This window comes from Dendropsophus ebraccatus, chromosome 6, assembly GCF_027789765.1.
Source record: "Dendropsophus ebraccatus isolate aDenEbr1 chromosome 6, aDenEbr1.pat, whole genome shotgun sequence".
NCBI classification, from domain to species: domain Eukaryota; kingdom Metazoa; phylum Chordata; class Amphibia; order Anura; family Hylidae; genus Dendropsophus; species Dendropsophus ebraccatus.
The window spans coordinates 29,380,396-29,406,121 of NC_091459.1; positions in this window are offsets into that span (position 1 = coordinate 29,380,396).

A 25,726-nucleotide genomic window follows, 5' to 3' on the forward strand; every position below is an offset into this window, starting at 1 on the left:
AACTCGGATACGGAAATACGGATCCGTAAATTACGGAACGTGTGAATAAGGCCTAAATGTGAACAGAGCCTAAGGTTGCTTTCACACAAAGCTATTTGGCGCAGATCCCCCCCCCCCCCCCACACACACACGTTTTGAGCCAAACTTAAAAGTGGATCCAACAGGAAGGAGAATTATTAGTAAGTCCTTTGTATTTCCTATTCAATTCTAATCCACTTTTGGCTATGTTCATACATAGTGTTTTATTAGCGTTAATTAGAGCTATTTTAATACGATTGTCACAATTGCTGTAGAATAGCACAACTTTTGCTGTAATTCTGTAATTCAAATCTTTTTACAAAATTCAGTTCATGATGTTCGCGCATCTGTACCACAAGATTTGTGACCTACACTAACAGAATCTTGATGAATCTATACTTACCTGTTCGCACTCCCCCATTGTCCTCTTCTGTGCAGGTCTCCAGCCTGCTCAGAAAATCACTGACTGAGAAGGGACAGTGCTACCGCCAGTGCAGTCTGTCTTGTGTCTCGAGAGTGACAGGCCGCTCAGCCTATCACTGGCTGTGGCACTGTCCTTTCCCAGTCAGTCAGTGATTGGCCCGTAACTTTCCACTCAGCCAATCATTGACTGAGAAGGGACAGAGCCGAGGCCAGTGATTGGCTGAGTGGGCTGTCATTGTGTCTTGAGAGTGACAGCCTGCTCAGCCAACCACTGACCTTGGGGCTGTCCCTTAGCCAGTGATTGCCTGGGCAGTTTACATTTGTGATTGTGGGAAAGTGACTGCACTATTTAATGACAACAGCAGAACAACATTTTAAAGAGGAAGTAATTAAATCCATGGGAGAGAAAAGCAGTACAGTGATGTATGCTACTTTACTAAAAACAGGCAACATTTATTGAGCTGGTTCACATCTTGAGCCCTCTCTGTATACTGTTGATGGTATTAGGAGAAGCTGGTTGTTCTGTGTCATCAACAGGTTAAATAATACTGTGGTTTGAATGAGTGATAGTCATATGTGTGCGTTCACATGCACAGGATCTGTAGCAGATTTGCAGCAAATTTGATGGTGCATATTTGATGCTGTATTTAGTTATTTAGCTACATTGATATAAAACTGCTGCGGATCTGCTGAACATTTGTACCATCAAATCCGCTGCGGATCCTGTACGTGTGATTGCACCCTAAAATATTTTTTTATTTCATTTTACCAAATAAAACAGTTACAGGAAAGCGAAAGTCAATCGGTAAACGAAGGGTAGCAAGCAATAGAGAAAGAAAATTTTACAGAAGTTCTATATCCAATAATCCTCATTTTGGTCCGACATTGGAAACAAAATTGTTATTGTATTCTTGCATTTCATTAAATGTGTCCCACATTAAAAACAATGGGGGGATTTATCAAACATGGTGTAAAGTGAAACTGGCTCAGTCGCCCCTAGCGACTGAGCCTTTCATTCCTCACAGGCTCTTTGGAAAATGAAAGGTGGAATCTGATTGGTTGCTAGGGGCAACTGAGCCAGTTTCACTTTACACCATGTTCGATAAACCTCCACCAATATGTACCAAAATAGACAAACCATTGAGTCATAAATTTTTAATTTTAAACTCTAAATTACGTGGAAAAAATAGTAAAGATTTTGTTTGTTTGAAGTGCAATGCTGTTATATTGTATTACAAATTATGAAAACTTGCCCTCATTTTTCACTTTCAATTTATTAATTTTTAAAAGTTACAACCCTATAAAAAAAAAAAAGTTCATAAAAAATGAATATATACTACTTTGGACTTGTAGTAATAAGATATCTTCTGAATCATAACCATTACCTTACACATTGTATATAGAATGTTCATGCAGAACTTTATTAAAAATATTACCATCATAAGTTTTTCAATATCTCTGCGACAGCTCATAAAAATGTTATTAGAAGAGGAGTTTGATTTCTTTTGATATTCTTCTGTATATGAAAGTTGCCGCACAACACAAAAAGCCTCAATTGATTCTGCTGATACAATGTTCTTGGAAAATGATATGCCTGCGATGTTATTTCCACGGATAATAGACTACATATAAACATAAAAGATATGGAGCGTATACTTTTTAGAGATAATCTTTAGATGACCATACAATCGGCCTGAGTTGGTGTAGAAACTGATTCAGCTTGGTTAGACACATGTAATGCTATTTAGGCAGTACATGGGGCACTAGTTAGTTTGCAGTGCTGGGGTCCTGGTTTGGAGTCTGAACAAAGACAACATCTGAATTAAATTTGGATTATTGTGTTCGCTTGAAGGCTATGTTCAGACAATGTAAAAAAAAAAAAAAAAAAAGACATCCACTTTTTAAATTTAACCACTCACCTAAAGGGCAATTAGTCCATATAATCTAGAAAAATGCACCAGCAGTCATCATTGCACTGATGCTGCCAAACAGCGAAATGACATCCATCATTTTGATGGACTTCATTTTAAATGAAGAGGAAAAAACATTGTTTGAACATAGCCAAAGGGTAACTGGTTTCCTATGCACATTGATCCTAGTGAATATAATATTTTTAAGCCATGTTATAGAAACGATGTGAAAGGTGACAGTGTATACAACACAGTGGAAAATATCAGCCATCCATTTACCCAGTCTTTACCGTCTATATTGTAGTATAATGGGTTTTACTTGAAATTATTATGAATAGTTGATCTCTTTATGTTCAGTAACAAAACATTTGATGGTAGTAGAAGGAAATATGCTGGGACTGATTATTTGCGCGAATTTTCAAAGTTTACACTATTTAATTAAGAAAAATAGTTACTAGTAATGGATGTGTTATGAGTAGTGATGAGCGAACATCCCGATGTTTGGTTCGGATCCTGAACATGAGCATAAAAAAAGGATCTATTCGTGTTTGCAGAACATTCATGAATAAATAACGAACATACAGTAGAAGCGTACGTTTTGGTCTAGAGTTACGCACATGTGTACAGATTATCAGGTGCAAATCCTAAATTACGTTGTTGAGCACGTTTTTGTCCAGAGTTACGCAAATGTGTAAAGATTATCAGGTGCAAAGCGTAAAATGCGCAGTTGCCTACATCGTGAGATAAACATTCACACGTTCGAAAATGATCATTATAACCATTCCGATCATTGAACAAATTGTCCGTGATCAGCGAATGCAAACAATTGGCATCATGTTCGTACAAACATTCGAACATGTTCGCTTATCACTATTTATGATGATATGTTTCATTACTGCACCATTGTCCATTATTGGCTCAGTAGGATACCAATAGAAATGTGTCATTTGTATTTATTTAAATGATACATATTGGGTGCAAAAACTATCCAGTCTGGTCTGATAATACAGTGGAGTGTATGTAGCACAAATTTTTTAAAAGTTTAATGTTGGATATGATAGAAATGTGTCCATGGTGCAATGGGAGAAGATGGCATGGCCTAATGAATTACATCTTTCTTCATGGGGAAAGAATGATACCTGCGTATTGATCACTTAGGCAATAGAAGACACTAAAACTATGGTAATAAGGCAAAGAGGAAAGCCAACAGAGACAATGTGGTGTTCTGGGCTATATTTTGCTGACAAATCTTGGGTCCTAGCATTCATGAGCATTTTACTTACCTAAAAACTGCTCTTGGCAAAGTACATCCCTTCTCTGAAATGTTATTCTCTAATGGCAGTGGCCTCTTTCAGTAGTATAATGCACCCTACCACGTTGTAAAAAATTATTCACGAATGTAGAACATAACGAAAAAGTCAGATTCATTTGAGTTAATTTTCAAAGATTTACACAATAATGGTTTATAATGAAGCTCCATGCTTAAAATTGTCATTGTTTTAAGTACTTTTATTTTATTTTATCCCCATAGATGTAAACTTAGAGGGGTACTCTGTCCGGGAATTCTTTTTTTCACAATCGCCAAAGAGCAGGTGAATGAAAACCACTGCATTCACTAATCTCCCTGGGTCCTGCTCTGAGGCCTGCATCCATCTGCTCTGGTCGCCCGATTTCTGGCCACTTCCTGGTCTGAGATGGTCCTTGACATGTAATGTTGCAAGATCTGCATGCTTTCAAATGTATTAGAATTAAATTTACGTGTGTACTATAATATACAGCACACTCTGTCATTTTAATGTTTTCACAATGCCAGAAAGTAGAATATTTTTGGGGGATACTCCGGCCCAACCCCCTTTTTTTCCGCAATCACTAGGGAGGGGGTGGATGAAAACAATTATAGTTACTTACCTCCCCAGCTCCAGCACTGATGCCCAAATCCATCTGCTCGCCCCCGAGCTTCCATGTCTGAGAAGGGGCTTGAGATGTGACGTTTTTGGCGTCAGTGCTGGAGTTGGGGAGGTAAATAGATCTAATAGTTTTTTTTACCCCCTCCCCAGAAATTGCGAAAAAAGAGTCTTGGCTGTCGTATCCTTTTAAAAAAAAATATATAGTCAATTTTACTTTCTGGCATTGTGAAAACATTGAAATTATAGGGTGTGCAGTTTTTTTAATAGTACACACGTAAACTTAGTTCTAATACTAAAATACTATTCTAATTCTATTTGAAAGCATACATCATAAAATAGTTCGTGCAACAAATGAGAGGTCAACTGATTTTAATCAGATCATCCAATAGTAAACCTCTGGTTTACTGAAAGGAAATGTAAAAATAATTGATCTTGACTGGATTGCTAAATATTGTTGAAGTCATCCCCACTTCTTAAATGCTCTCTGGTAAACATCTATTAATTCCTAAATACTTTACAGCTGATATTGCTGTTTACCTCTGAACGTAATATATAAATGACCTTTATGAACATTTAAAGTTCAACTATCTAATCAAAGAAAAGCTGTAAAACCCTCCATGTTCTGCAGGAACGGTTCCTAAGGAATAATATCACCAAGGGATTGAGTGACCAAAGTTGGAGACATCAGGAAAACTTTACTGTAATGTCACTTAGGGAAGCAGAACAAGTGTAATTAAAGTGAAAATATTTGAATCTTAAATCATATTTTATTTTATTTTTGAAAAATACTTTCCTTTACTATGTAATGCAATTTAATTTGAAAAATGTAATAAAGGCTATATTCACACAACGTTGTTTTTATGTAAAGAACGGACACTGATTGCAATGGAATCAGTGTCAGTTCTTTACCGCAGGGGCGGCATTGCATTGACGGGCAGTAACCGGCGGTAAAATAATGTACCTGCTTATTATTTTCGGACAAATTGAATGGTTAATTGATTAGCAGGAACACCTGACGGTGCCCGCAAATCAATAATAAAAAAAGCACGTTCTTGCGGCCGATACCTCTGTACATCCTGAATGCAGCCCAGCGGCTGGCAGTCTAACAGCGTCCGTTGCTATGCAAAAAACGCTGGTAAAAGTTTTGTGAACATAGCCAAACTCTGTCTTGTACAGAGACAGCAATGGAGTCTCTGTACAAGACAGAAAAACATAATTATAAAATTAAAATTGGCTTTCAGAAAATAGTATGGTCATGGTCATGTTAGAAATGTTAACAGGAGGTCAAATATTAATAGATGATTAAAATGTGCTGTTTTTAGAAATTGTACTATTTTGTCAATGTTATGTGATCTGTGGGACCTATATATATTAGGAGGAGTCAGGCTAAAATTTTTATTAAAGTATTGTATTCAGTGATTGTTTCACTGAAAAATAAATTTCCATCTACTGTAGATTCTAAATGCGATTAAAACAAGTGGTTGCAAAATTCTTCATTTTTTAATTGAATAACATGAATTATTTCATTAAGAAGTTAAATGAATTGATATCAATGCAATTATATAAATTTTCAAATTTTTTTAAGCAACTTATCAATTACTGGGGAAACGTAGAGATGAGTGAACCTCCAGCATGCTCATGATAATGCCAATGGTTGGCATTTGATTACCAGTGGTTGAAGAAGTTAGATGCAGCCCTAAGGCTACCCTGAAACCATGGATATAGCCATAGGCCTAGGGCTCCATCCAATTTCTTCAACCATCGGTAATCAAAAGCTATGTGGTTGGGTTCAGACAAACCCGAGCATTCTCAAGGTCCACTCATCTCTACATAAAAGCAAAAAAAAAAATAGGCTTTTTACACAGGCTGCTTATTAGCAACCAAAGTTCCTAAGAATGCTCAATTAGAAAATAATCAGCCTCTGTAAAATACAGACAAGATCAGTTGACAAGCGATCAAAATCCCGATCTTTAGTGTAGCCATAAATCATCCCTATGGGGTGCATATCTCTCTTTGTAAACAGGAGACATGCGGCTGATAACAATGTATTTGAATGACCACATGATTAATCTAGCCTTGTAAAGGCACCTTAAGCAAGCATCAATCTTGATGAAAGGCACCTTTTTTGTGGCCCTACATGGCCGAGAATTGCAAAGGAAACCAGGGAGTTAATAGATCCATGGGGAAAAAAGATGGTACCGGTATAACAGGCCAGCATATATACTGACAGCCTGGGGTTAAAGGGGCCTAGGCTAGATCATACCCCGGGAATATTTTGATTTAGGGAAATTTATACCCCAGAGTATTCAGTAAATTTTTCTGTCCTAGACAAAAATTGCACAAGATTTATCAAGGCATTTGTGCCTAATGATAATTTTAATAATCTGACCTAGGAGAAGGATAATTTGGCTTGCTAAACCAGAATGTAAGTTATTATACTAAAAACAGCACATTTGTAAATTTTTTATGTGGTGAACATCTGATTTTACCTTCTTTGATTTGTGATACCACTCCTTTAACCCTTAGAGGACCAAGCCAATTTAAATTTTAGCGTTTTCGTTTTTCCCTCCTTCTGCTTAAAAGGCCATAGCACTTGCATTTTTTTACCTAGAATTAAATTCAATGTGTCGTAAAATTGAAAAAAAAAAAAGCATTTCTTTTATTTATTTTTTTTTGTTTTGTTTTTTAGTTTTTAGTTGGGGTAAAACTGACTTGTTATATATGTTCCTCAAGTTGTTACGATTACAACGATATATAACATGTATAACTTTCTTTTATCTGATGGCCTGTAAAAAATTCAAACCATTGTTAACAAATACATGTTTCTTAAAATCACTCCATTCCCAGGCTTATAGCGCTTTTACCCTTGGGTCTATGGGGCTGTGTTAAGTGTCGTTGTTTGCGCCATGATGTGTTCTTTCTATCGGTACCTTGATTTCGCATATGCAAATTTTTGAACGCTTTTTATTACAATTTTTCTGGATTTGATGTGACCAAAAATGCGCAATTTAGCACTTTGGGATTTTTTTGCGCTTACGCCATTTACCGCGCAAGATCAGGGATGTTATTAATTAATACTTTGGGTGATTACGCACGCGGCGTAGTTATTGATAACTTTTTTTTTTTTTTACACTTATACTAGAAGCCCCCCTGGGGGACTTCCAGTATAAGTACACTGATCTCTCATCGAGATCTATGCTGCATAGATATGCAGCATAGATCGATGAGATAGGCACTGGATTGCTTCCGGCTGCTGCAGCCGGAAACAATCGAGTGCCGAGCCTAATTCAGCGCCATTATGGCACAGACCCCGGACGGAGTAAGATGTGTGGATCACTCCTCTGGGCCAACGTCCCAGAGGAGCGATGCACCCCACTAGACACCTGGGATGGCTGCATTCAAGTAATCGGATGCAGCTGTCAACTTTGACAGCTGCATCTGATTACTTTATTAGCGGGCACAGCGATTGGACCGTTCCCGCTAATAGCCGCAGCCCCGGGCTATGAGCAGCACCCAGGACCGTGCCGGTTCAGAGCGCGGCCCCACTCTGAACACATGGAGGCGGCCCTGGACGTATGGGTACGTCCAGGATCGCCTAAGGGTGAAGTATATTTTGCTTGAGCAAATCCCTTAATCCATTGTGGCCTGCCCTGGTCTGAGGACAGAAGGATAAACCTTATTGCCTCATGGATCAAGTCTATGTTCCCACTATGTACTAACAATGGCTAACAGTGACCGTTCGTTGTTTAACACTAAACCACAGCCATTGTTGTAAACCTTTGGCCAGAATTAATGATCATAAACATTAATTCCGGCCGTGGTTTTACAACAACGTCCATTGTTTGTGCTCATCTGTATGTAGTGGAAACATAGCCTTTAGCCTTAGGCTATGTTCACACTATCTAAAACTACGGCTGTAGTTCTCGCTGCAGAACTATGGCTGTAGTTTTGCGGTGTGTAACATAGCCTTAGGGTCCTATTCCACCGGACGATTATCGTTCGCATAATCGTTAACGATTAACGATCTCAAACGACCGATATTGCGAAAGACCTGAAAACGTTCACTCATTTCCATGGATCGATAATCGTTACTTATGATCGTGATTGCGATAGTTTTTTCTTCGCTATTACTTTGCTATTGCGTTCGTATCTACTGCAAACGACCGAACGATGTCGTATTCAATGCGAACGATTTGCGAATGTTTTGCGAACGAGCAACGATAAAAATAGGTCCTGGTCTTATAAAGCGATTAACAATTTCTCGTTCGGTCGTTAACCGTTAACTGCATTTCAACCGAACGATTATCGTTTAGATTCGAATGATTTAACGATAATCTGAACGATAATCGTCCAGTTGAATAGGGCCCTTACTTTCAATGGCATCCCGGCCGGAGCATACACACATCGTATGCGGTCCGGCCGGGATCCCATGCGGTGCCGGAAAAAACTGACATGTGAGTTTTCTGCGGCCGGAATTCAATGGAATCCGGCCGCAGAAAGACCTGTCAGTTCACACAGTGAAGCGAGTGGCTCCGGCGCCTCACTGTGTGCTATGGGAAGCTCTGATGCGGGCGCACGCTGATGCGCCCGCATCAGAGCTCTGCGGCCGGAAAGATCACCGGGATGATCTGGGCTAAGACCGGCCGTTCCGTGACCCGGCCGGGGTGTTCACATAATGTGAACATAGCCTAATAGTGTAAACATTTAAATGTCTAAGGTAAAGGTTTGTAAATATTAAGCTGCCTTGAAGTGCTTATTAGTAATGAACAAACATCCCGATGTTTGGTTCGGATCCAAAAAACACGAACATTAAAAAATGATGATCGTGATCGGTTTGTGTTCTTGAACATTCACAAACAAATAACCAACATACAGTAGAAGTGTACGTTTCGATGCATACAAATTATCAGGTGCAAAGTGTAAAATACGTAATAGCGGAGCAAACACAAAGTGTGCGGCATTAGCATATCTTTTATTCGCCTATGTTTGTATACACGCAATGATGTACATACGTGTATCACACAATACACGCGAGGAATGCTAGGCCACAGCGTACAGTCAGCTCAGCAAGTCAAGATGTCCCAGCGAGCCTCCCCTTTTGGCCTCGGAAAACTCAAATATATTGTGAAGATAATGGACAGGATGGACTATGATGACCACTGGTGACTACAGGGTTAAGAAAGGAATCCTTATAGTGCTAAAACGCTGGATTCTGTCACCCTCCCTACACTGACAATTTCACAACGTTCTACGCCCTACTTGGTCAGCTCTCCCTCCCTACACTGACTACCACTGTAAGTATTGCTGCCTAAATAAATTCAGATCCTGTCCCTGCTCGTGTCACTCTCCCTAATGAACAGCACAAGAATCAGGAAAGACTGTGAGAAAATTCGCCTCAGCTTTGCATTTTTATAGCATGTACGTAACATAGGTAACTCCACTTATCGTACAGCCAATTACAGTAATGGCAGTAGTGAACATGGCTACTACATGACCTGATGTGCCCTTCCTTCCCCACACATTCATCGGCTCTTTTTTAAATTGAGGAAACTTACGCAGTTACGTACATCGCAAGATAAACTTTCGCATGTTTGAATGTTTGAAAATGATCATTATAATCATTCCCATCATCAAACAAATTGTTTGTGATTGACGAACACAAACAATTAGCGTCATATTCATACGAACATATGAACCTTTACAAACATGTTCGTTCATCACTAGTGCTTATGGTTAACCTTTTGGACATGTCCAACAATAGAATCAAAGGTTGTCACATACTGTAGGCTGCAATTTTCAAATGCAACTTCAGTCATATCAACACATGTTTTATTAATGTTAAACAAGTGACATTAACCGATTCCACTGGTCTTAATGACTTTTATACAGGTTTAATAGTTTTATCATTGATTTTTTTTTCTTCCATTGGGCAATCTATTCAGCAATATCAGTATAACAATTGGATCAACAATTAGTGTTACATGTCAACAGACCCTAAGGGTATGGAACAAAACAAGCTAGGGAAATGTGGATGAGGCCAGAGACATCTGTATGGTCTACAAATAAGCAATTAAAAAGGAAAAAAAACAACAACAACAACTATATTATGGTATTGAATAGAAGATATAGAGGATGTGTCATGTTGCATTTTTAAGAATTAAGTGGAAAAGAAACCTGTTTAGAGCTAATTTAAACAAATGAATATATATATATATATATAATCAAAGAATTCCGCAGCACAACTATAGTGGTACCTTGGTTTAAGAGTAACTTGGTTTAAGAGCTCACAGTTTTTCGAAATTGTGACTTGGTTTAAGAGCATTGCTTTGGTTTAAGAGCTCCCTGTGCTGAGTGGAAGGGCGAGTTGGGGAGGGGCATGGTCTGCATAGTGGGGTCTACAGCACTGTACTCTGACCGAGGAAGTCTCCCTCACCTTCTAAATCATAGCATATCCACTTCAGGCTGGGGCTTGTATCAGAGGATGGGACTGTGGAAGGTAATCTCTCCATAGCTGTAACCCCTCTCTCTCTGGACAGAGAGTGCTGCTATACTGTGCCCACATCTGTCCTGCTCATTCCTTCATGCTCCCTGCAGTCTCTGTCCGTCCTTGTGTTTCTCATCCTCTCCATTACTGTACATACTCATCTGTTATAAATGTTTGTTTCATTTGTTTTACATGTTATTCATGTAAAATCCTTATTTTTGGGGTGTGGAACCAATTGTCTGCATGTCAGTGATTTCTTATAGGAATATTTGCTTTGGTTTAAGAGTGGATTTGGATTATAAGCACGGTCCCGGAACGAATTATGCTCGTAATCCAAGGCACCACTGTATATAGTATCTCACAGATGTGAGTACATGACTCACAGTATTCTATTATATCTTTTCATAGGACAACACTAAGGATATAACATAGTTACATAGTACGGTTGAAAAATGACACATGTCCATCAAGTTCAACCAAGGAGGGGATGGATGGAGGGAAGGGGGAGGGATGATCATAGGTTCTATACATATGCATTAATGTTATTTTGTCTAAGCCTGTTGTGAAGCCCTCCACTGTTTTTGCTGTGACCAGATCCTGGGGTAGTTTAGTTGCCCGTCTTTGTACCCTCTCCAGCTCTAATACTGTACATCCTTTTCTATAAATCGGGTTCCAATACTGAACAGCATACTCCAGATGAGGTCACACCAATGCTTTATAAAGCGGTATTATTATATTCCTGTCCCGAGAGTCCCTGCCTGTTTTTATGCATGACAAATTCTTAGATCTTAACTTACCCTCCAGACGCCCATTAGGGACAGTGTTAAACGCTTTTCCAAAATCCAGGCTTCTACTCACCTCTTCATAAAAACATATTTGGTTGGTTTGACAACTTCTATCCTTAGTAAAACAATGCTGGTTCATACAATGTAAGGTAGTCAGTGTACAGCTTGTATAACTGCGTAAATTTGATGCCCACTCAAAATAACTCAACACGCAGCTGTCTAAGCCCCTGGTGACCTAAGTGAGTACACCCCTATGTGAAAATGGCCAAATTGTGCCTAATTTGCAATTTTCCCTCCCTGGTGTCATGCAACTCATACAAGGTCTCAGGTGTGAATGGAGAGCAGGTGTGTTACAGTTGGTGTTATCGCTCTCACACTGTCATACTGGTAGCTGGAAGTTTGACATGGCATTTCATGGCAAAGAACTTTCTAAGGATATGAAATAAAGAATTGCAGCTCTACATAAAATGGTCCTGGCCAACACCCTGAAACTGAACTGCAGCCCAGTTGCCAAGCTCATACAAATATATAACAAGACATATTTCACTGAATACAGTCCTCTTCATGGTCGACCAAAGAAGTTGAGTGCACATGCTGCATAGGTTAAAGGGGTGGGAATCAGCCTGTTAGTTCAGTCCTTATAGTAGAGAAAAGCACTCGACACAATCGAGACCTGTCCACGGGCAGACAGTCTATATACACTCGGCAGACAGGTACCACATTGATATAAAGCCAGGTGATGCTCAGCATTCAGTGAGTGACAGATCCATAAGCATAGATTCAACACAAGGCAATGAAGTAAAACGCGGCACTCACCATAAAGCTTCTCTTCTTTCTTTATTGAAGTTTAGACGTTACATGTGTGGGTGAGCCAGTCGGCTGTGTGTGGAGTAGAGAGCTGGATGGCAGCAGGCAGTTAGAGCAGAGCAGGGAGAGACTAACAGAGTGATGTAGGGACAGAGAGGAGAGGAATGGCAGAGATTGGATGAGTGACTGGCTGATTGACATTTTTTTTTATTGTCATTTTCCGATTTTTTACACTTTTACAACATGCTTTCACAGGTTTGCCCTTTTGTAATAGTCCCAGTATTGTAGCTACTATAATTTTGGCTGTTTTAATGAAATTCGGTAAGATTTGATTCACGAATTTTAACAAGTTTGACAGAAAATTTGCGAAGCTCACAAAATGAATTTCCAGGTGCTTTGCTCATCTCTACTTTTTTAAAGCTTTTTTAGTATATCATTTTAAAAGAAAAAAATGAAATCTCTTTAAGAGCTTCTATGATTGCTTGGTCTTCCTTTTAGATCTTAAGAGGGAATCCCTATTAATTTTATTGACGAAAGTCAAGTTTGTAACAAATTACTGAAACAAATTGAATTTAATAATATTCTAATTTATGGAGATGCACCTTTATGCAAAGACAAATACTAGTGATAACTGCCCCCAGCCCATTTAGGTTTATATGAATGTTTCTGCATTTCACATAGTTCTATTGTAATTTTGACAACTGTGACCAAAATACTTTGCAGATTATTTATTTTTGGCCTCTATGTCACTATTCCAACAATCAGATACCAATATTTATTTATTTGACTCAATCTCTTTTTTTCTTCTAAGAAAGGTAAGACCTGATCTATACATCCTCATAAAAATTCAACAACCTGAACTTAAACTCTCGAGAATTAAGCACTTGATCAGTCTAGGAGTTGCAATACAGAAACTAGTGTTAAAAGTTTATTCATTCAGTGCACTCTTTAAAGATGATTAACTGTCTTTATTATATTAAAGTAAACCCACAGCCATCTGCCAAAGGCGATTGTGTCCAAGCACTGAAACCATTTCATGCGAAAACTCATTTTCAAGCTCCTAATTATTTTTCATTATAGTGGCAGTGTGGAATAGATTGGAATTGGACAGTAATTGCCAGGTCTGAGCAGTGTGGACCATTGCAATGTATCAGTTTAGATGAAGTGTGACAAGGATACATCTAGCTACTATATAACTTCCATTAAGCAACTTCCCTGTCCCTGATCATGTAGCACTTCATAGAGTGTGGTCAATGCAAGGTCATAATAATGGCTTTCAGACTAGCTGCAAGTATATCTTGCTGCTACAAGCTGTGAATCCGATCTTCCTGGAAAAGCTTAATCATCAAAATTGATAAAAGATTTTGTTTTACACTAAAAATATAAAAACTCTGAATAAATATTTGTATTATAGAAGTTTTTTTCCCCAAGTGAATGCAATGAAAAGCAGAATAAAAACTAAAATATTAAACTACTATACTGACTACTGTAAGCCACAAATTCAAGGTCACTTCTAGCTAACATAGCAATTTGGTATTACAAATTATAACAACAGGAATATGAAAGTTCTGATACTGACACTAAAATCCAATTATACTTATGTTACTTAAATGTTTTATGCATTAATGAGTTGTCTCACTCACATCTTTCATTTGTCAGGCAGGCCCTCATGTCTGACTGGTCACAGCTTCCACTAGGAAAGTCAAGTTACTCATGGGACCATTTGGACCAAACTTGGTTGACTGTATATGAGTACTATTGGAAATTATTTTTGGAGCCTTTGCTAATGTAGATCTACATATACCTGTTTTCTATGGCAAACCTATAGCCTAAAAAAAATGAAGATGTAAACTTACTTTTTTACTTACTTTTTTTTACAGCCAAGACATTCAACTTGTTGTCGATACAGACGATACAGTCCTAAGAGGTGCATACACTAACATGAAATCTTGTATGCTAAACTATTAGTAAATTAGGTAGTTGGGGGAAAGTCCACACAAACATTCAAGTTTCACGGAGTCTCTATTAGGTAAACTAATAACTTTCAATGTCCTTGTGTACTCAGCCTACCAGCCGACTAGGCTTTAATACAAAGATAAACAAGAACTGTTAACAACAAAGACACTTTATCTTGAGTGACCTAGGTACGTGGCAATAAAGAAAAGGGTAAAGAAATAGAAAAAGGGAACAGCATATGAACACAATGTAATGGCACCCCAATATGGTTCAACATTAATTAATTGTAAAGTGGGTGGTTGGACGGAATACTAGTAACAATAATAATCATAATGAACTCCAATATACGGAGAACTTTGAATGTCCTTCCATTTACCCCAGTACTTAGAGAGGTTGCCTAAATTACCGATGTAAACATACTTCAATACCAGCGCGTCCACCCATGAGCATCGTATAATTTCTATGTTGGGTACAAGTCAACTTCATGTAATCTCTACTTTCATCCCTCGTATACATCTAACTGTAGGCTATGTATAGGCTGTAAGGCTATATTCCTGAACCATTATGAACGTTTGTCACAAAAATTGCAAGATTTTTTTTATATACTGTATATGTATATCCTAAAAAATGCGTAGGACTTTTTGATATACTTGTAAAGTATATACTAAAAAATGTCTTTCTTTTTTTTTTTTTTTTTTACTTTTTTTTATAACTTTGTATCCAATCAACTGTCATTTTTTTTAAATGTGTGTCCTAAAATTACATACTTTAGTCTTACCTAATGGCAGATTAAGACTACACAAACATTGTGTTTATGCTGCACTGTATTTAATTGTAATGTGGCATTTTCTTGTTAGTGATTGGTCTCTGCCTACTATTATTACTTTTTTATAGTGCTGTGTTGTGTTTAATATTTATTTATAGATAAAAGTCATAGTATTGATTACACTTCATATACATTTGTTTACTGCATGTTTGCTATGCTTTTACAATGGCAGTCATGGTATTCATATTTTGTGCCTCCTTTATTAGGTAAGCGTTTTCATCTACAGTATATACCGTTCTCATGGTAATTTCTTTAATGCATTTGTATTTTCGACAATTATTCTATGTTCACATGCTGTAAAATAATAGCTGCCATTTTAATTTATAATAACCACTGTTGTTTTCAGTCTTCAACGATTTTCATTGAAGTCTATGGAAACCATAGCCATTGGGTCCCAACATGTATAAAATAATGGCTGCTGTTTGCAGCAGCCACTAAATTAATGTTTGTCACATTAATTTGCGGCCATTATTGAGGAAACAGCAACTCAATGTTGTTCAAACAATGAAACAACAAATCTATAAAAATTAGTCCCACCCTAAAGGCCCATCATCAACCTGAACTAGAATAATGTACCAATAATATAATGATGGTCACCAAAGTATATTAAACAATAGCCGTTATTTGATACTCGGCAGTGGTTTTGAGTATCAAATAACGGCCATTGAAAATCATTGTGTGAACAAAGCCTAAAACTTATTAGATTGTATAGTGTGCAAATTTCTTGATTTATCAGTCCCTGTCCATCCCTCATTTTCTGTTTCTCATTGGAAGATGACCATACATCGTCACATTAGCGTGGTATGGCCTAAAAGTAAATGTGAAGTTTACACCCCTAACAAGAAGACCATAAATCTATAATATTGCTACATGCATGAGCCCTAAAACACAACTTAAATACCTAACTCTTGATGTTTAGATCTGCCTAGTGTTCTGGTATCTACGAGCATTATAAACACCTTATGCCATATTAAAGATCATTTGAAAGTCAAGGTCCTTGGTTTACAATACTGCTGCAATCTTATTCTGCTTTCATCTCAATGATTTTAACGGAAACATAACATATGATAATTTCTGACAATAATGAAAGCAAAGTAATATTAGCTTGATTAAACATTGATAAACTGAAGAATGTTTTCTTATGCTAAATTGTCAGGCAAACATATATAGCGGCAATATTTCAGCATGCATTTTAGATGTTGTAATGGCTCTTAAAGCTTAAAAATGGCATTACTGACTATCTGTCAATTCAAGTTATGAAACTTAATTTCCTGGAAGCCTTGACGTTATATTTCTCTGTGTTTGTTCTGATTATTAGCATTTGGCATTTAATAATCAAGTGTGCACAGAAGAAAAGCCGCTTTTGCACTCAATACAAAAAAAAAAATAATAATCGTTACACGAGTAAGAATTAAAGTGCTTAGATTATCTATTATATAGTATTCGAATCTGAAATGATTTTCTGTTACTGTTGATTGATAGGTAATGGAGAAAGGAAGCAAGGAAGGAAGGAAGATTAGATGAAGCCTTCTTATAAAAATGTATGGCATCTTGTATTCATTTCATTTCTTTTTGTTTCTAGTGTAATGTCTAAGAAGTGCAGGCACATGCAAACATTTTGGAACAAGAGCAGCATGCACTTCATAAGTATAAGTAAAGTAAATTATTTTTTAATCAATTATGTACATAGAATTGGCCTATTATAGACCTCTAATATGGCCCTTTAGCCCTTAACGACTATGGGCAAACATGTATTCCCCGTAATACAAACGGGCGTACATGTATGCCCTGCTGGGGTACTGGGCTGTGAAGCGATCTCAGGAGCTAAGTTCGCTTTATAGTGGGTGAGGACTTGATGCTATCAGCAGCCGGGCCTTCACCATCAATGGCGGGCTGCCATTAACATGTGGGCACCCGCCATTATCCCAATCACCCCATGACCGCAGCGTCTCAGTGTAAGTGACAGTAGCAACATTGCCTGGGGTCTCTTACCTTCTTCTGTGCAGTTAGGTCTTCAGGCTTCTGATTTGCCAGTTTGCCTTTGATTACTTCTGATTACAGTTTGCCAGAATGCAGGCTCTATCAGAAGATCGCAGATAACACTGATCCCTGCTATGCTATGGCATATCAGAGATCAGTGTGAGCAATTTAATGTATGTATGTATGTAAAAGTTTCCTAGGGGGACTTAAAAAATGTAAAAAAATAAAATAAATATTTTTAAAAATGTGCCATAGCCCCTCCCCCAACAAAAATCTAAATCACCCCCTTACCATTTTACAAATAAAACCCATAAAATTAATAAAATAAATAAACTTATTATATACCGTAGCATGCATAATTGTCCTGATCTATTAAAATAAAATGATGACCTGATTGAACAAAAAGCGGTTAAAAAAAAATAGGAATGATGATTTTTTTATTACATTGCGCTGGATATATTTTTATTTTTGTATTATATTTTGTCTCAGTTTTGCTATTTAAAAAAAAATAAAATTAGAACAAAAATATGCTGTTATAAGTAAATATATAGTATTATAGATGGAAGCTTTAATGCAAAGGGATCACGTATAATGCAATATAGCCACCACTTTCTTTTACTATTTATTAACTTAAAACAAAAGCAAAAACTAAATTAGAATTAAAATAGGCTGTATTAAGTAAAAATAATTTAAAATAGCTGGTAGCTATATTTAATAAAACGCTATCCCCTTACATTAAAGCCGCAAGCTGTTTTACTATATATTTACCTATTACAGCATTTTTCTGTTCTAATTTTGCTTTACAAAAGTAAAACTGAACTGAAAATATGTTGTTGTTGTTGTTGTTGTTATTTTTTTTTTTTTTTTTTTATCCCGGTGAATTTTAACCCTTTGAGGACCAGGCCCAAAATGACCCACTGGACTTTTTGTTTTTCCCTCCTCCTCTTGTAAGAGCTCTAGCATTTCAGTTTTCTATCTACAGGCTGTGTAAGGGCTTGTTTTTTACAAGAATAGTTGTACTGTGTAATGGCGCCTTTCATTTTACCATAACATGTATGATGGAACCCCAAAGTTATGTTTTATAAAGATATAAATTTGTGAAATCGTAAAAAAGAATGCAATATGGTAACTTTTGGGGGGTTCCTGTGTCTACGTAATGCACTATATGCAATACAGGAGAGAAAAGAGCGCTGCACCTCACACCTATGGCTGACACTAGTGCCTCTCGGCTGCATAAAAAACATCAGAATTTTGTGTATGAATTGATTAAGCCACACTGACCCATGTACCGCGTGCAGGTATCTGATACACATGGGTCCCTACACTAAGTCCACACTGTGCCGGTCAGTGACCTTTATTAGACCCATGTGACCTAAGTTAGCAGTGCATATACCTGTGCTCACACTACAGCACCTCCATGTTTTTCCCATTCTGTCTGCAGCAGTTTTTGATGAGTGTAATACCATATCCATACTTGTGTTTTTTGGGGGCAGCCTTCCTCGCCGGTGGGACTTTTTGGGGGGGCATTTTGGGTCTGGTCCTGTGACATGGGGGTTGCAGGGTCACTCCATGGCCTCCCTTCCCTGCATGTGCACGCTTTGCGGGGTTGGCGGTCACTGACCGCCACGGTGTGGAGTTAGCGTAGGGACCCGTGTGAACCAGGAGACCTGCAAGTTGGTACACGGGGCGATATGGCTTGATCAATTCATATTCCAACATCCTGAAGTTGGTTTTTTAAAATAGGCTTACCAGCATTAGTATCAGCCATAGGTGTGATGTGCAGCCGCTCCTCTATCTCCATGTCGGGTAATGCACTATATGGTAAAAGTGACATGATACGCATTATTCTTTAGGTCAGCCCGAACACAACCACATGCAGGTTTACACAGATTCCCTAATGTTATATATTTTTTTTAATGAAATCCTTTTTTTTTGCAATTAATTAATAAAATAGGCCTATTGTGACGCTTATAACGGTTTTACGGAGATATATGGGGTGTCATTTTTTCTGCCATGTTCTCTAGTTTTTATTAATAACATATTTGTGAAGATCGGACGTTTTTATTAATTTTTTTACATATAATGTAACATAAAACCGGTAATCCGCGCACTTTTCCCCCTCTTTTCGTGTACGTCGTTCACCGTTCACAATGACGCTTGTTACATTTTAATAGATCGGACAATTACGCACGCTACTGTATATTATATGTTTATTTATTTTTATATGTTTTATTTATATAATAGGAAAAGTGGGTGATTTCAACTTTTATTGGGGGAGGGGCTTTGGGATAGTGTAATAATGATTTTTACTTTTTTTTTTACATACACTTGTATGATTACACACACTGATCATTGCTATGCCATAGGCATAGCATTGATCAGTGTGATAGGCGATCTGCTCATTGAGCCTGCCTGTGCAGGCTACGTGAGCAGATCACCAATAGGACCGCACGGAGGAAGGTGAGAGACCTCCGGCAGTCCATTTTAACGATCAGGACCCCTGAAGTCACACTTCGGGGGTCCCGATCAGTAAGTGACAGGCGATTAAGGAGTAATTGACACGCTGCAGCGCGATCACTGCAGCCTGTAATTAACGGTGAGGTGCCACCTGCTCACTGCAGCCGGCCCCCACCTCCTATGAAGCGCGCTCCGCTCCGGAGCGTGCTTCATAGCAGGAGAAACACCCAGGACGTACAGTGACATCCAGGGTCGTCTTGTGACAGACTTCCACGGCATAACTGTACGTCCAGGGTCGTCTAGGGGTTAAAACAGCGAATCCAGTTTCGTTCATCTCTAGTTGAAACTACAGAAGGTTCTTTCAGGCCTGGTCATTCAAGAGTTAGGTAACAGATGTTTTGATTTACTTATTTTTTTAATTTGTGTTTATTTCGTTCAAGACATCACTTTTATTTGTAGACATCAATATTGATTCATTCGTTTTGCCACATGCATGAGTATGGCTTCCTAGAAGTATTGTTATTCTTTATTTATGAGGTAAGATGTTTTGCTGTAAAGAGCAAATATGTTACAGCTTGATTAGACAAATATGAGTAATCAGAAACAGAAAAATAAAAATAAAAGATTAAGAATATAATACAAAAAATATATTGTATGCACATTGCTTAATATTTCACACTATAAGCACATTTATATTATTTATAGCCTTAGTAACATTATGCTGAACATTTTAAACAGCTGACTCTGTGTTTCTTCTGAGAATTAACATTAAATATTGATATATTGTAATTATTTTTTGCTCATTAACACTCCATGTTATTTTACTCTGACCTTTAACTAATTGTTGTGTATATTCTTAAAGATCGCTTATAATAGTGTTGTATGCTCTAAATTTCAGTTTGTAGTGTAATGCCTAATATAACCATTGAACACATAAGTAGACAGATGATTAAGGCAATAACAGATTTGGGCTATGTTCAGACACAATTTTTTAACCCTTAGAGGAATGGGCCAATTTCAATTTTTGCGGTTTCGTTTTTTCCTCCTTGTGCTCAAAAGGCCATAGCACTTGCATTTTTTCACCCAGAAACCCACATGACCCCTTATTTTTTGTGCCACTAATTGTACTTTGCAATGAATGGCTGAAATTTTGCATGAAGTACACTGCAAAACCAGAAAAAAATTCAATGTTTGGTGAAATTGGGGTGGGGGGAAAAAAAACTTTTTTTTTTATTTGGGGGGGTGTTTTTACTAGAGATGAGCGGACCGTCGGACTTTTGGTCCAACGGCATCGGCGCTCTCTCGTTATGCCTGTGATCCCCGCCGCATAATTGCGATCCTGCAAATATGCGGGCAGGATATTCCATGGATTTCAACATCTATTCCCTGGAATATCCTGGCCGCATATTCCCGGGAGCGCAACTATGCGGCCGGGATCACAGGCATGACGAGAGAGCAAACTGCTTTCGGACCAAAGTCTGAACAGTTCGCCTTTTTTCCTGGGGTAAAACTGTCTTGTTTTATATGTTCCTCAAGTTGTTACGATTATAATGATATGTAACATGTATAAATTTAATTTTATTTGATGGCTTTTAAAAAAAATTCAAACCATTTATAACAAATATATGTTTCTTAAAATCGCTCTATTCCCATGCTTATAGCCCTTTTATCCTTTGGTCTATGGGTCTGTGTGAGGTGTCATTTTTTGCGCCAAGATGTTTACTTTTTATCGAAACCTTGATTGCGCATATGAGACTTTTTGATCACTTTCTATTACAATTTTTCTGGATTTTATGCGACTAAAAATGTGCAATTTTGCATTTTGGGATTTTTTCACGCTAACACCGTTTACCGTGCGAGATCAGGAATGAAATAAATTTATAGTTTGATACCAAACATGATACATGATACCAAACATGTTTATTTATTTATTTATATTTATAACATGGGAAAAGGGGGGGGAATTCAAACTTTTATTAGGGGAGGGGACTATTTAATAATAAAACATTTAAAAAAAAAAAATTATACTAGAAGCCCACCTGGGGGACTTCTAGTATAGCCACATTGATCTCTCATTGAGATCTATGCAGTATAGTAATGCTGCATAGATCAATGAGATAGGAACTCTATTGCTTTCGGCAATAGAGTGCCGAGTGGGGATCATCGCCATTACGACGCAGATCCCGGACGGTGCACGACAAAGGGATCGCCCCTTTCGCCATTGCGTCGTAGGGGGGGGGGGGGGCGATCCACCCACTAGACACCAGGGAATCGGCTGCAATAAGTATTGAGATGCAGCTGTCAACTTTGACAGCTGCATCTGAATACTTAATTAGTGGGCATGACGATCGGAACATGCCCGCTAATAGCCACGGTCCCGGGCTACAAGCGGCACCTGGGATTGCAGCGGTTCAGTACGGGTACGCCCATGGTCATCTACGGGTTAAAGGGGAAAATGGCTGTTTTTTATAATAGCATCTGTAAAGAAATCTTGATTATTTATGACCATCCTTATAAAATAGAGACCAGTGTGAGCCTAATACTGTGAGCTATTTCCAGTACACTGTTTGATAGGTTTCATTGTATTTTTTGAATAAATTATGGTCCTAGTTTTCTCTTGACATGCCCAAATATTGGGATAAGATTTATACATTTTAATAAAACTTACTGCAAGAAAATTAAAGGCTTTTCTACAGTTGGGCCCTGGAAATTATTTTTTATAGAGAATCTGTCAGTTGCAATTTACGTTCCTAGTAACTGTTAACACTGTTAGATACCTGGTAGGGCAAAGAGTTCCATGGTGCTTTTCATTAATTCATGTGTGCTTCCATAACATAGAAAAATGTTTTTATTCTTTAATGCAAAGTGTGAAAGATGCTTTCCCAATCTCCTGAAGTATTTAGGGATGTAGTGCCTCTTTGATCCACCTTCCATCCCTGTTCCTGCTTGATTGATAGTCATCTGTAAGCTTAGCCCTGCTTTAACCCTTTAAGGACACAGTGGGTTTGTCATTAAGGACCACTCCAATTTTCATTTTTGTGTTTTCGTTTTTTCCTCCTTGCCCTCTAAGAGCCATATTGCTTTTATTTTTTAACTTACAGGGCTGATTGGGCTCTTTGTTTTTGTGCCACAATCTCTAGTTTTCATTGGTACCATATTCGTGTAGATCGGACATTTTGATCATTCTTTCTCATTTTTTTTTCTTATATACAATGTCATGTGAGATCCTGGTATACACAGTGACCCCTAGTGTAGTCAGCGGGCTAGGTCATTAACAGGATAATCATTAACCAGGGAGGAGACAGAGGCTTAACATACCCATACACCTTATACTTCTATTGGCCATTCTCAAGTGTATGGGACTCCTGACATGACATCAGTGGAGATAGGGGTCGGTATGATGGAAAATAACTGCCCGACCCCTTAATTCTTGGAGATATAAGCCTCAGCTGGAGTTCTCTGGCTGAAGCTTAACCCTCTTCTCTCCAAAGAGAACACAGGAATGCTTAGTTGTGCCAAAAATTCCTGTGTATGGGGAGGATGGGGGCAGATAGGAGATATAACCGACGGTCAAACGATCTTTGGGTTGCTTTAGTCAATCAGGCTGATCAGGGCAAATGGCTTCGGATGCAGGTCAGCAATAGGAGAGGCAAACAGTACAGAAGGGTTTAGACAGGCTATTGTAATCCATGAAACAGGCATGGGCCAGGATAACCCAACATAGCAGACACAAAATAACACCTTTGCTCAAGAAAACAAGAAGCCTACAATGCTCAGGCAAGATGGAATAGGTGGGACAGCCTTAACTAGGAGAATGTAAGCCAGGAAAGAGAGAGATAGAAATAATAAGAGACACACTGGCCCTTTAAAAGCTCTAACCACAGTTTAAGAGGAACAAGTAAACCAGATGAGAAAAGTAGGATGGTAAAGTACAGCATACCAACTCAGCATCATAAAATTTAATTTCCTTCCACTTAAAAAAAAAAAAAAAGATCAAAATGATTCTACCAAGAAAAAGATGGAAAAAGGATACAATTATAGAATAAAAAAGAATGCAGGAAGAAGAAAGTCTGTAAGTTATATGCTCTGTGGGTACTGAGATCGAAGCTTAGGGGAGACATTGTGTAGAAAACAAAATAAGGCTTTAACATTTACTAATCCCTTTGCGAGTTATTTGATAACATACCAGGTGTATATGATTTGAATTCTTTGACATGCGTGCTATATATCTGTAGCGAAACATTTTTTGTAACCAGTCCGTTGAGGGATATAATGTAAAATATGGTTCTTGAATTATAGTAAACTTATGAGAAATGAGCAAACTAAGCTTAGTCATAAGCATCAAGCTGTCTACATATATAACGGTTAATGAACAACAAGACAGTAAGTTTAATCAATTTGTCATTAAACAGATGGCTTAGTGGCATACTATACAAAATATATGAACTTTAGCAACTTGTTTAGAATGTAAAGCAGATGTTTATGAAATAGGCCGATCACACAAAACCCAAACTGCTTTCAAGGTGTAATCATGTAATGTTATTATAATTCATCAAATTAGACAAGCGCCTTTTTTTCTTCTTCTTCTCTCTCTTCTGTTGATCATAGGTAGATGAGTATGGTCAGGAAACACATTAAGAAACATTATATACATTAGATTTGTCAAACTTGGGCTGGTGCAGAAAATTAGATAGAGCCTTAGAGACATAGAAAAAAAAACACTTGAATATCAAAGCTGTGCTCAGTTTACATGCTATAAAATATATTACAGCCAGTGTATATTAGCGTGCACAGCCCAAAATACGGTGTAAAGTACGAATGTACCAAATTAGACACAATTGCGATAAAAATACTAAGGAAAAAGAGCACAAGAGAATAAGGCTGGGTTCACACTGCGTTTTTAGCATACGTTTAACAGATCAGTTTTTTTTAACGGACAAAAAAAATAGTGTCAGCAACATTTTTGTGTCCGTCAAAAAAATAAACAGATTTGATCCGTTTTTTTTATAATGGAAGTCAATGGAAAAACGGATCAAAACGAATGCACACAAATGCATCCGTTTTTGCAATCCTTTTTTTATCCGTTCTTTTCAAAAAACGGATGAAAAAAACTGATTGCAAAATCCCAGCCTAATTTTTGTGCACATCACTATTTGCAAACCTAACAATCCTTTTAAACACACAGGCTATGTTCACACAACGTCCTAAAAAGGAAAAAGGCGTCCGCTTTTTATGTTTAAAAGGACGTCCGTTATTACATCATTTTATTATGCTTGACTAAAATGCTTTGAAGTCTATGGAATAACGGACGTCTTTTTCACACATTGTATTGAATAGCGGATGTCTTTTGCGGCAGATACATTCAATACAATGTGTGAAAAAGACATCCATTATTCTATAGACTTCAATGCATTTTATTTAAGCAAATTAAAATGATGCAATAACGGAAGTCCTTTTCTAACGCAAAAAGCAGACACCTTTTTCCTTTTTAGGACATTGCGTGAACATAGCCACAGATTGGCTATGTTCACATAACATTTTTTTAGCTCCGTTTAAAATGATGGCCGTTATTTTAAGTCTTAAATAATGTATGTTATTTAGCAGCCTGGTCTCCCCTTAGTGCAATGACTGGTGTTTGTACATTATTTTAGTTGGGGTTACTAATTGGACTTTGAATGCGGCTTAGTGGAAAAGTCCATTGAATTTAATAGTAAAAATGGAGAAAGAACGGTGACAAAAGAAAAACTGTGTGTAAACAACTAATAACAATTGTCCGCTGTTTGCAAAAGACGTCCAAAAATAATGATTAAGTTCATTATTTTGACGTCAGCGGTAAAAACGTCCGTTATTCAATGCATTGTGTGCATTGGACGTCCGTCTTCCCATTGACTTCAATGCATTGCCATTGCAGTTAGTTAAATCGCGGCAAAAACTGACGGGTTTTTTTTTATATCAAAATCTGCCGCCGCCTTTTCTCTATTTTTGACGTTGTTAACATAGCCATTATCTGACAGATTTTTGAAGCCATAGCCAGAAATGGATTTAAAAAAAAAAAAGAGAAATCTCAGTCTTTCCTTTATGACCCGTTCTCTATAGTCTGTTCCTGGCTTTGGCTTAAGATGTATACATGTATTAAGTGCTCCATACAAATATCCACTAAGGAGGGATAAAAC